Source organism: Gymnoscopelus braueri (assembly GCF_963280865.1).
Source record: "Gymnoscopelus braueri genome assembly, chromosome: 19".
Lineage (NCBI taxonomy): Eukaryota > Metazoa > Chordata > Actinopteri > Myctophiformes > Myctophidae > Gymnoscopelus > Gymnoscopelus braueri.
In genome coordinates this window covers 20,763,999-20,778,130 of record NC_137621.1, presented here as the reverse complement: position 1 = coordinate 20,778,130, position 14,132 = coordinate 20,763,999, and the positions used below count along the sequence as shown (strand labels likewise).

Genomic DNA, 14,132 nt, shown 5'->3' with positions numbered 1-14,132 from the left:
GTGCATGCAAGTGCGTGTGTGTTTACATAGCTCAGTGATGGCCAAGCATTATGTGAAGTGTACCAGAAACAAACAGTTATAAATAGAAACCTTCATTCCAGAATCCCGCTCATCCACTACTGCCAATCTCTGTCTCTGTCTCTCTCTCTCCCAGTCCCTCTCTTTTAATGCCCTCTTCCCCTCACTCTCTACCCATATACCCACCCCTCCCTGTCTGGGATAGTCCCTGTACAATTCCCTGAACAGTTGTAATAGAAAGAACCTGACAACTGTCTGAACTGTTAGTGTCCTCAAACCACAGATGTGTAAAAAACAGGCATGTCTTTATATTTAACTGGTGACCTTCTGTCCTATCTATAGCATAAAGTTACATACCACACTGTGTTGGCCAAGAAATGGTACCAAACATTTTAAGCTGAATCATTGTGACCTTCTTTGAGTCATTTTGTCTTCCACCAGCCAATCTGATAAAGCTAGATAAGAGATGTTCTACACCACTCAAACACAGATTCCAGGAAGGAGCTGCAGTGAAATGCATGCCTAGTCTGTTTAGTCTAAATGTATGACTGAAGTCTTGATAGAAACCAGTGTTGCCAGACACAACACAAACTGCCTTTACCTGCCCTTTAAACACAACAAACACGAGTGATGCTCTGGTACTTTTGAACATCGATACACTTGGTGGAAACTGTTAAGCGTGAGTTTTATCCCAAGCACTTTTATAATGGGATTTTTGACAATTTTCACCTAAAGACAATAAGACATCATGACATTCCAAAAATATCGATGCCAGGTTGATAGTGGTTAAGGTCAAAGCCAGGCAATGCTGTCCAACAAAAGACCATTGGCAAAATATCTAATTTTGACTCATGACCCTCACACCCAAAACCTTTAACCCTACCAATCTTGGATATTATTATAGTGCAGGAATAGAAATAAGAACATTTTGAAGTAAATGTAACTATTTTTGAGGAGGTTATGGCAAAAAAAGCATTTTTGACTTTTTGTGACCTTGTTCCCTCCAAAATGTAATATCTAGAGCCCATTGCCCACCTTTCCTGAATGTTTCATATCATGGCCATTTTCCCATATTGTTGCTAACAAACAGAAAAATAAACGAGTATCATACTATAGATGTTCTCACTATTCATTTATTATTCTCCCTAAAACTTTTCAGCCCTACTGCTCCTACATATTTTCACTTGGAAACTCCATTCAAACTGTAAAAAATCCAACTTGCTTTGGAATTGAGTGATTGTACTTTTCATTTTAAGCACCCAATGCATTTCCAATGGGTTTTGCTAGTGGGGAGAGAGGACACAGGACAAATGGCCCGCTCGCAATTTTTACACTACAGATATATTTTTGCATCACCAAGTTCGCATGGGTCTGCTCCGATTTAATCCAAAAATCCCACACACTCACACCCCATACCCCACCGCCACCCCACCTCCCACACCACATGACATACCCCCCTCTGTCATAATTCGACTATTCGAAAAAAGACGATCTACAATGGAATGCGTTGTGAGCTTGTAGATCTGCTATTTTGAAAAAAGCTTCACAATCTTTGGAAAATGTGCTACTTTGACTTTGGTACTTTTAAGTATATTTTGATGCCAATACTTTTGTACATTTCAACCCCCCCACACACACCCCCCATACACCTAGCACCAAAAAGGGGCGTAACTGATGACAATTAACATTCATGATTTGAGGCATTTTGTTCAAAAAATGTTTTGCAAAAGTTGATCTGCTGGTGGCGCTATAACAGGCCAATGTGAAAAGGGTAGCATTTCTTCCTCGGCTTGTGGGAATGTGTGTGTAAAAGTTCACGGAAATCGCACGCTGTGTTCATGATTTGAGGCATTTTGTTCAAAAGGGACCAATCCTGCATCCTCCAACTTTTAAGTCAATTTAACTTTGTTCATAGTATTTGTATAAAGATCTATTGTGTATCAATTTGGCTAACTTGTCAGTTTTAGATTATTTGCCAATGCGTTTTTATTTGGATGACACATTTATTTTCATCTCCAGGAGTATTTTTGGAGTGGTACTTTGGCTGCCTGAAAGAAGTTTGTCATGGGGTGTGGGCACTGCAGCATATGATTGGGCATTGTTTGTCATCATGACTGAGATTTTGCTGTGTTTATGATTTCTCTCTTTCGCTCTTTATTATTAAAATAACGTATGTATAACGTATGTATGTGAGTATAGCTCCTAAAGCTGACTTTCTTTGTTCAAGGAACACTGCAGCATTTACCAAAGCATTTGACATGTCTACCTGCAGGTGTCAGTGTGGGCATAGTTTATGGATAATACTCTGTTTGACCTAGTGAAGAAAAAAAACAGGGTGAGGACAAATCTAATAGGGTTTGCAATGCTGATGACAAATAAGAGAGTAGATTGAGGTAGAAGAAGGCAAACGGAAGATAGGGAGAAAGTTTGAAATTGAGGGAAAAAATGGCTCTGTACTATGGAGAGACAGAAATACAGTATATTATAGCCTAATTAATTTATGCTCTATTATTACACGCTCACAACGCGTAGCGGATGCAACGCGTTGTGAGCTTGTAGATCGACTATTGAACTTGTAGATTGGTCATTTTGGATGTGTGACACCGTTGTACGATGAAGCATGAATCAGGCTTTTGAAGTAGAGCATCCAAGAGGGGGAGTGGATGGCAAGCACAAGGTTTAATGAAGGGAGAGAGGACGAAGTAAGGTGTGGTTTGAAAATGAAGAGCAGACTTGGTTGATCTGTGTCATATAACTGAGATGTATGGAGCCCACGATGGGAGATGACAAGTCTCTATGACGAAAAAGCTTCACTAAAGCAAGCGGCCTGTTTCTGTGTTCCTATTGGTCAGATACAGATGTTGTGTGTGTGTGTGTGTGTGTGTGTGTGTGTGTGTGTGTGTGTGTGTGTGTGTGTGTGTGTGTGTGTGTGTGTGTGTGTGTGTGTGTGTGTGTGTGTGTGTGTGTGTGTGTGTGTGTGTGTGTGTGTGTGTGTGTGTGGGAAAGACATTGTGGGTGCGTGTATGGGGTATATGTGTCAGCATGTGTGTCGTCAGAGAGATGGCGAAGAGAGCTTCATCTCACCCTGACGTCAGCAGCACTCCATCTGTGACCTCAATACGGAAACAAGTTGGTGTCAAACATTTTTCTCATTTCAAAGGCTAATGTAATACCAACCTGACTGAAAATGGGATGTTTGGCAGGCGGTTTTCTGCATCGTCCTGTGTTATTTTCCAGACAAATGGTTTCAACTTAGGCGTATTCTGATATGTCGTAACGTAATGCACACATTGGTACGGCCATCAGTGCTAGAATAGCCTAGTTCCATCATTGTGAAAGGTTAACCAGTTGTGAACCAAACAGGTACATAATGGCCATATGGAGGGACACTGGAGGATAATAGTACTACATTAAGGGAAGAGTTTGAACATTCCACACTGTGGTGTGTAGTCTCATTCTCACTTCTTGTTTTTTGATAGATGCTAATTGTACTATACAGATGCACTGTGTGTTGGTTACTTTTACAAAATTGTGTTCTGCTTGCTTGTCCACAAATGCTATTTATGTTATATAGATGGCATGTTGTTAAGACAGATGCTAAGTTTGATGATTATCGGGTATCCTAATCCTAGTTACTTTGCAGCACTTAGTTGTTTTACTTAGTTTGCACTAGTATTTATTATGTGACCATTTACCCTGTCTTTTGTTGACGAGGGTACATGCCATTTACTCTGATATCCGCTCTGGATGAGAGCATCTGTTAAATGCCGTAAACTAATAGTATGCATTAGAATGCGGTCTGTATTGATTGATCTTAGATGCTCAGGTGCCAGGGTTTATTTTTGGCTGTACTGAGCCTGTGACTTTGGAGCTGGCAAGGTCTGTCGAGTTCTGCAACAAAGGCCCTTTAATGCAGAATATTTATTGAAGTGTGTTTGCTTCATTAGATACAAAAATAATGACATAAAACAGTGAAAAGGTTTTCATGAAAATTAGAGAATGATAAATTAAATAAAATTATATGAGAGTGTTAGAGAGATCATACGGAGTTCCTGCTTGTTCAGAAAATGGGGGAAGGGAGTGCAGAGATGTTTCAGCAGCCAAGTCAGATGTGATTAATGTTGTAGTCGGTTGAGAGAACATACAGCCGTGTGTGTGTGTGTGTGTGTGTGTGTGTGTGTGTGTGTGTGTGTGTGTGTGTGTGTGTGTGTGTGTGTGTGTGTGTGTGTGTGTGTGTGTGTGTGTGTGTGTGTGTGTGTGTGTGTGTGTGTGTGTGTGGTACTACTACACCATGGAGTACATTTCCATCCTAGTGATGCATTGCTTTTATATGACCAGGTTTGAGACACACACAGCTATTTAGCATAGCAGTAAGGTTGATGAATTATAAAGCACATTCTCTGGCTCACTACTGGCCAGTAGAATATCTAAAGTATTTTTGATGGTGAATCCCTGCTGTATTTGCTTTTCCTTTGGACTGATAAACTTTCTTTGCTGTTTTACTTTAACCTCTTAAACCTTAGTTGACACCCCTGGGCCCTTTTATCGCTCTAGACCAAATCTCTTGGCCAAAAATAGCCAATATTCAAGCTGACAATGCCACGCATTCTGAGTTTGTAGATCGGCTATTTTCGCCAATTCTTTACCCCAGAATAGGGACATTCATCATGTGGTTAATTATAATGCTTATAGTCCTCCCTCCCATCCTAGGATATACAGTATAATGGTCTCTAATTATTTTTTGGGCTATAATGGGATGCAATGCACTGTACACAAAATAAGAGGCTCATTAGCATTAATTGAACAAAACTCGTCATTGTTGGCCAACCGACCATAGGATCTCAATAGATTTCTGTAGTCGGGGTTTGTAGAATTAGACCTGATCCATTCTGCCACTGCGTTTTAAGTAGGTGCAATGACGAGAACTTAGCCTGACCTATGACCCCTAATCCCTAACTATGACATCATTATCCGTCTTGATGCAAGAGGAGGAGGAGGAGATGATGGCAGTGATGAAGGAGGTGGATTACTGCAGGTCTCTGGAGGTGGCTCTAATGAGTTCCCACAGTATTATAATGTATAGTGTGAGTGAATGAACACATTGTTTTGTATTGTGTAGCATCACCAAGATAACCAGCCCACATGGTCTTATATCACCAATGTTTTGCATACTGTATATCAGGTGCAGTGTGAAACATCCTGTATACATATTGAATATATACTGAAATGCAACAAACACATAAACATGGTATTTGAGGGCACGCCAGTAGGTGGCCGCATACATGGTGTTGAATACACACTTTAATGTCCTCAGTTTGAGTTAGGCTGACAACGCATCGGTTCAGTCTTCTCTGTCTCTCACTGTCTGTCTCTCTGACTATCTAGCTGCATGTGCTGCGTGAGTGCATGTGTGCATTGCATACTCTATCAGTTTTAGTCCAATCTTCAGTTTTGGAGTGAATTCCTGAGTCCTGTTATGTATTCTCAACTGAGACAACTTTTTTTGTGAACTGGGGCACAAAGAGAGACTGCAGGGAACAGGGTTGTTTGTGTGTTGCCTGCGTCACCTAAAGACTGGCTTTCTAACACCTTCATTCACCTCAAATCCCACATGAACAGTATTGTTCTAGCAAACAATAGCTGTAGCTGCAGTGTTGGCAGTGTATTTGGAGTTGCAGTATTGAGGACCTCAGCTCAGTTTGAGTGGATAATTTAATAGTGTTTGGATCAATCCTTATTTACTGTATTTGACTTATCAATCATTGAATCAGATTATGTATTTCTAATACATGATATATTATTAATAACTAAGATTGCATTAGCAGTTATCTTGCTTTTTAACCAGCTGTTCTGAGGCTTGATATTTATGTGTGGTGACTGCTGACTAGTGTTCCATATCATTGCTGCCGGGTAGAAACCTTGTATGTCCAAACAGTTACTTTTCAGGAAATTGGAAAAAATAACCTGTGTTCCAATGGCTCCAATGTTGTAATTATTTTGTTACAATCTCTTGTTAATACATTTCATTGGTTAAATATTTATAAAGCCCGTACAGACAGACTTAAAACTGGCATCCCTATTTTGGGCATGTCATTATAAGTGATTTTTTTTCAAAATAGTTTTAAAGATTGTCATTGTTGTGAGCTAGTAGATCGGCTATTTTTGCATGACACGTGACAGATGAAGTATAAAATTGGGCATTCATTTATGAAAGAACATAAAGAGATGAAAAATGGAGAAACAAGGTTTCTGCCCGACAGCGACAAACAGGTCCTTATAGATTTTAGAGTCTCAGACAGTGAGAGTTTAGAGTTTCCTCATACATAATGCTATTAGGTACCATGACCAAAGACTGTACCGAAACACAAGAGATGACCCACTTTTCATGAATCATAAGGATTTGGCTGTGGTTCCCCTAAACGCATTGCAGTGCTCTCGTGCTGTGATATTTCATCACGTGGCTTAGTTTCTCTGCATTTTGAACTCATAACAAAAATAAAACCTTATTTTGCGTTTGATAGTTTTTTAATTATGCACTGTATAATTCATGCACAGACAGTATTAAGAGACGACTTAAGCTCTGCAGATGGTGCAATAAACTATTGATGCATCTGTACATGGTGTGATTTTAGTATTTGCAGTAGTGCGTTAGCTAGCTAAGTGGACTGAGATTATATACCACATACTGTGTGGGGTTGAATCTGTCTTTCTAGCTCTCATTTCCTACTGAGAGCCGTTAACTAAATATTACCATTTAATTTCATTGCCTTTGTCTTTTTAAAGTAGGTCACCGTCACATTCCTCTTCCATATTCCAACATGGCAAATACCCTTTTAATAATGTCTCATCTTCATGGACACCAGCTTCTATTGATAGAGTAGACAAGCTGACACACAGACAGAGACACACACACACACACACACGCACGCACGCACGCACGCACGCACGCACGCACGCACGCACGCACGCACGCACGCACGCACGCACGCACGCACGCACGCACGCACGCACGCACGCACGCACGCACGCACGCACGCACGCACGCACGCACGCACGCGCGCGCGCGCCGCATGCGCACACACACATACTTTAAGAAGCGTAGAACTTGGCCTCAGGATTCCATTTCCAAAACTAGACTAAATATAGAGGTTACAGTTTGACTGGCGCCTGTCAACTTACACTCTCTCTCTCTCTCTCTCTCTTTCATTGCCTTTGCACAACAACATACATTATTGTTTTGAAGAGTGACTGCTGCATTGTTTTTATCTGACTGTTGTTGTGAATTGTTTATAGCTAATACTTTTCTACATTCTTAATTTGGCACCTTGAAATGTGTTCAATTTAGCCTCAACACATATTCTGATAGCTGGGTATCAAGAATGACAGGTTATTTTCTCCTGCAGGCAGGAAATAATGCATTTTCCACATTAATTAATTCAGCTCTCACATTCCATCTATTTCTCTAATAACTCCACCTGTCTGTTCTGCTGTCCAGACAGTTATTAAAACGAGTGAGCTGTCCCTCCCTTTCTAATACTGCTGCTGTTATGAGACGTCATGCGGTTTACACCCTCTGAATTGATCTTGGCCTATAGCTAACACTTTATTTTCTCTATGACTCAAAATGAACCAAGATTATTACACTATCAAGACTTTTTTTTAATGTTATAATATCAAGGAGTTTTACAGTGTGGCTCCGCAAGAGGCTAGTCTTTTATGACACTGCGAGGCGTTGTAAGCTTGTAGATCGGCTATTTTTGGCAAAGAGGTTTGGTGTAGGGGAAAAAAAAGAGCAGACCAAGTACAAGTATTGAGGGTTTAAGTGGTTAACTGTCTGAAAAGACACCCAGAAAAGACCCCTGCGCTAGAGCAATCAGTGCCAAACATTGTAGGCACGCTGCCAGTATGCCACAGAAGTACCTCCACTTTATTATCACACACACACTATGTTATGTTTTATGCCTTTTGAGATATTTAACTTTGATTTTATAATGGAAGTCAATGGGGCTGTGATCATGCTGAAACCTTGCCCACATTTGGAGTCATAGTCATATATCATATATATGTCTTACTCATAGGTGTCCGATGTCACAGGCAGGTCTCATGAAGTCCGAGGACCACATTGGAGCCACGTCGTTTCTATGTGGATCCCGAGGTTCACCCCGTTTCCTAGTTGTTTTTTAACTCAACCCAGACTTGTTCTGTAATGTTCTTGGCATGGCGGCCAAAGAGGTGAACTTATGAACCTTTCATAGATGTTAGTTAATGTTAGAATTGTATCAGACCAGTTTTTAATGTCAGACATTTTACTGGCTCGTAAGATTTCCTCCCACACAGCTCTACAGTATATTGGATGACGTCGCTGTCGGGTGAAAACCTTGTATGTCCAAAACGGTTTATTTTCGTGAAATGGAAAAAAGAAACCTGTGTCCCAATGGATACGATGTGGTTATTATTTTGTAACAAGCTCTTGTTAATACTTTTCATTTACAAAACCCACAAACGGACTTAAGCACTTTCAACCTGGCGTCCCTATTTTGGGCATGTCATTATACTGTCATACGACAAAGTATAAAATAGGGAATTAATTAATTCATTTTAAAAACAAGAAATATGGATATACAAGGTTTCTCACTGACAGTGACAATGACCAGCTGTTATACTTTTACTGAACCAACTTATTAGGATGAAAAACAGACCATCCCTATTGTACTCTTCTTTGACTAAAGGCGGTTACACACCGGCGAATATGCGAATATACGCAAAATTCGGACTCGTTCCGAATAATTAAAAGACGCTTTTTTCGCTCCACGAAACTGGTGTGTAAGCTTGCATTGACTTTATAAGGTTTTTTAAAAAAACGTATTATTCGCATGAAAAAAATCGGTGTGTAAGGACCTTTTAGGCTAGAGTGGATTCAAGAATCAAGAAAACCTTGGTTTTCTTTTTTTTAAAGATATTATTTTGGCTTTTTCTGCCTTTCTTAGATAGTACAGTAGTCTCACAGGAAATGGGGAGAGAGAGATGGGGAGTGACACGCAGCAAAGGTCGTCGGGATCGGGATTCGAACCCGTGACACGCTGTCAGGCAGCATCAGCAGCCTAGGTGCCCGGACCGCTACCCTAGCCGTCCGGGCCATACCTTGCTTTTCTGAGCTCCCTTTTAAAACATCATTGCTAATATCAAATCCCTTTAAGCCTGCTGTTTTCGTTGTTGATTTGCTGAAATTGTCAACTGCGCCAGTCAGTCGCTGTAGTATGTACTGAGGTTTAACTAGTGCATTTGGTCTAAAACCCATAAAGCAGCCAAATATAACGGTGTCAGCCCCCACTATAGAGGGTCTTGATCCATGGAGCTTTCCAGCCTGATTGATATGATGAGAACACAGACTGCCCCAGGCACCCCAAATTTAAACTGCGAGTCCAGTATTGTCGCAATTTAGTTTTTATATGTAGGCCACCAGAGAGACCAGGTTTGACTAATTCATGGTATAAATCACAAATAAGCAGGACAGCAGATGGTACCTGGATCACACGGAGGAGGATTGACCTTGTTCTCTCATCTATATACGGATTTGATTGTGTTTAATCCGACCCACTGACAGACTGACTGATCATCTGGGTGTAAAAGAACATGTCAGCAGGTGTGTGTGTGTGTTTTCTGCTTTTAAAAGCTTTGTTTAAACGTGACCCTCCATTGTCTCATGATGAACCAATAATCCAATCATTTAGTGGGTGTAGCAGGATGGCTGTTGAGAGGAGAACGTCCATTAAATAGAAGGTTATGTTGAATTGTCTTGAAGCATTAATTCCATACCTGCTTAAATTGAAATGGCTTGCCATGTATTAGGCCTATACTGTATATCGTCGCTGTCGGGCAGACACCCTGTATCTCCATATTGAATTTTATGGGTTTTTCGTAAACGAATGCCCTATTACATCATACAAGAGTGTTGCACAAAAGTAGTGAAAATAGCATATCTACAAACTCACAACGGCGTTGTGAGCCTGTAGATCTGCTATTTTCACAATTTTACTCTTTTCTTTTGTAATAATGAAAAGGAACAGTTTTGGACATTTAAGGTTTCCATCCGACGGCGACAATATATAAGTAGTAAGTACATACATACATACAGTATTTGTTGTACCGTATATACAGTGTTTAAACTCTGTGCTTGGATGAAATCCTAGGATCTTTGTCTTTCCTTCTTATTCATTGTTTATATTTTGACTACTGGCAATTAATTGAGAGATTACTTTTTGATGTTTTGTTTTAACTCAGTGCTAGTTGTCTGTGTGGGTCATGGGGTGGTCAAGTACTAGAGTATAGCGTTTAACATGTAGATCTGTTTTGAGCGGCTCGGTGGAATGAGAGAGAGAGAGGAATGTGTGTGACGGTGCTGTGTATATATTACCAAGGAGAAGCTGCAGGGTATGTTTAAACATCATTTATTCTCTGTAGTACGGCGGTGTTGCTTGCCTACAAGAACAGACTTTCAAGCTAACGCATTGCTTGTCGGCAAGCGCGAGTGTGTGTGTGTGTGTGTGTGTGTGTGTGTGTGTGTGTGTGTGTGTGTGTGTGTGTGTGTGTGTGTGTGTGAATGTGTGTGAATGTATACTTGTATTACTATTTCTTGTGAGTGCCAAATGCCGCCACAAACTAGTAGAATTTGAGTAGACATTGTGAGGACAATTGTCCTGGTCCTCACAAGAAAAATGGTTGATTCATGGTTCAAAAAGAGGGTCTTATGCTTACAATTCAGATAAGATTCAGGTTGGGGGTTAGGATTAGACATTTTGAGGTTAGGTTTAGGAGTCAGGGTTGGAGTTATGCCTGATTTATACTTGGTTGTGCACCAGTGTGTCATGAATCGAAAATAGCAGATCTACACTGTAAGCTTGTACAGTAGATCGGCTTTAGGATTAGGGTTAAAAATGGCAAAAGAAATAAAATAACGTGGCATTCATAAAATCACCATCCTAAAGTGTTGCTGTGTGTGTGTGTGTGTGTGTGTGTGTGTGTGTGTGTGTGTGTGTGTGTGTGTGTGTGTGTGTGTGTGTGTGTGTGTGTGTGTGTGTGTGTGTGTGTGTGTGTGTGTGTGTGTGTGTGTGTGTGTGTGTGTGTGTGTGTGTGCGTGCGGTTTTTGCTAAGAGTGGGTCGACGGGGAGGACAATGGGGAGGTGTTTATGTGTGAGGGAGAAAAGGTGGGGGTGAGGGGCGGGGGCTGTGTTCCCACCAGCTGGCACCCACTGAGAGGTAAAGTGGGGTTTAGGCACATGGGTGGGGCGGGTATACCCCTGTTTCAGCTGCCTCTCATGACGTACACACACACCATCCCCTTTTCTCTCTCCCCATCTCGTCACTAATCCAGAAATCCCCAATCTGCACCCCACCCACCCATGCAGTCTGAGAGTTCCAGTAACGATTGGTTGGTTCATACGAAAAACAAAAAACACAGTGAATGTTTATAGTTTGTCTTGCTTCATGGAGAAGAAGAGGAAGAAGAAGAATCATAATCATCATATATGAGCCATGTACTGTACCTTTTAGTGCTGCACGATTCTTGCTCAAATGTGAATCACGATTTTCCTCCATAAGAATTGAGATCACGATTCTCACACGATTCTCACACAATTCTCTTTTGATAAAAATATTAAGCAAAAAAAAAATCGTCATAATTTAAAATCGAGATCGCATAGGTGTCTGAATCGAGATCACAATCTTTTTTCGATTAATCGTGCAGCACTAGTACCTTTCCCGTCCATATCTGTATGAAACACTGGTTAGAATGTTGAGGTGCCTGGTGGCTCTGCCAGTTAGTGCACAAACTGTGTGCTAGCCACATGGACCTGATTTTGACTCCCAGTCTTGTCTTGCTTGTCTCTCCTCTCTTGGTTTCCTGACTCTACTACACTCTCCTATCTAAGAAATAAAGCATAAAAATGCTGAGAGAATAACTAGGAAATGTGCACATTTCATTTTATCTGATGAAATACCAAATGCCTCTGTGCGTTCTTTTAATACATTGTTTATGGCATGTTTCAAATTGCTGACAGGCATAGCTGCAGGGCATCCACAGGAAGGTAACGCATAGCAATTACAGAGAGGTCATGGCAATAGCTTAGCCTTACATCCTTGTATTTTTCATTTAAAGTGTAAAGCGGTAGCGGCACATCATATGTTATGTTTATGTTTATTTCATTTGACATGGACATCACAAATCCATTGGACAAACCAGATGCATTGTTTGAGTGTTACTAGCACAAGTGCAAATTTTCCACACCTGTCCAGGAGGCTTTTCTAAATAGAATAACGTTATAATCTGAAAACCAATCAAATACAAGGAATTAATCATTATAGTCCAAATCAGATACATTACATTAACTGTACAACAAAAGCAACATAATCCTACCAATACACCAGTCAGAATCTATTCATGTGAGCAGCACTGTTGTTTTGATTTCGACCATAATTTGAGTCCTCTGTTAAACACATTCCAGAGTTTTACCCCCTTTACTGAGAAGGCAGACTGTCCGAATGAGTTCTTACACATGGGAACAAGACAATCACCATTGGTGGAAGCTTGTGTAGTTGCTCTACTAGAGCTCTGACGTCTAACGACCAGTCCAAAAAACAGGGGTGGCAACATCCCAAACGACACCTTGTTTGTTCCTTCTCCTCTGGGCTGCTATGGAAAGTAGTTCATGATAGATCTCTTGGTGGTTTGATATTGTTGTATTGTTGTGTAATATATGGAGCAGAGTGCAACATCCCCTAGGGGGAATGGAAAGGTGTGTGTGCGTGCATGCGTGCATGCGTGACAGCAGGAGGAGAGATAGAGAGTGAAGAAAGGAGAGACCACCAGGGAATATCAGACCTAAAGCGCTGAGGTCAACAACAGAGAGGTCTTGAACCGTGAATCCATCAAGGATGCTCAAGGTGCTTCATGCAACCATCAGGTCTCCTGACTTATAATATCATTGCTGTCGGGCAGAAACCCTGTGTCTCCATATTTCAACTTTCGACTCGGTACACGCACGGGGGTCAGGTAGAATCGGGGGAAAAATTGGCCGTCCGCGATCCTCCATTCCAGAGCCATGGCTGTTAGTATGTGGCTTGTTTTTTGAAAAACACTTGGAAAACAACAGAAATCCGAGAGAATTTTACTTTTGTGAATCCTTTTACATGAAAGGTGCCTAGATAGTTTTTTGTTGTAATTTTCTGGGTGTACTCTTCTTCGGTGGTGCTTGGATCATTCACACTTTTTTCCATTTCCTGAAAAGTTTTTTGACAAGTTTCTGCCCGACAGCGATGATATGTGGGTTTAGTCTGTTCAGGACCCGTTTCAACTGATACTGAATTCTACATCTTGTGATACCATGGTTCTGTTTCATTTAATATAGCTTCCAGGGTCGGTCAAATTTTTACAGCGGGGCTCTGTAGGAGGCGAGCCTTTATTTTCGGGCAGTCCTGTGACTTTTTATGAGCCTCCAACTGTTTATTGAATAAGTATTTCTTTCTTTCCAACCATTCTTGACTCAGTCATTATTGTACAGTGTTTTGTCCAAAAAGAAAGTCAAACATGTTGACGACTTGTGAGCTTGCAGATCATGCAGCTATTTTCACCATTTCTTATTTTTTATACATTTCTTTAGGCCATTTAGCAGTATTTGCTGCCAGGGCTATGGGTATTTGCTTGTCCCTGGCATGGAAAAGTGTTTGAAGGGGAACCACTGCTGCACATGATAAAGAACATTCAGGAAACAAAGTGATACGATGTAGCCTTGTAAACGAGACAGAGCCTGGGACACCAGTAGGCCTACAGATGTGGTTCATGCAAAAAGACTGCAGTTGTAATTAAACAGCATACTGGTGCAGTCCAGGGCAACACAGTGAAGTACGAAACGGATGCACTGCATGCACTACTAGAGCATCTCTTTCTATTATTTGGTCCATTTCCTCCCATGATTTCAAACAGAGGGTGGAGTGTTGCCTACATGAATATAAACCATAGACCCTGTCTACTCTGTGGCTCTTATTATTTTTCCATGCAAGCCTGAACTATGAATAATTCAAAGAGGTTTACCCCCCACGTCTGCAGCAGAAAACCCCCT

General features: G+C 41.0%; 1 protein-coding gene across 1 annotated transcript in view; it reads left to right on the top strand.

Moving 5' to 3' along the window:
- The window catches only part of eml1 (EMAP like 1), a 76,045-nt gene that overhangs the window by 1,222 nt on the left and 60,691 nt on the right, over positions 1-14,132 (top strand). The window lies entirely within an intron of this gene.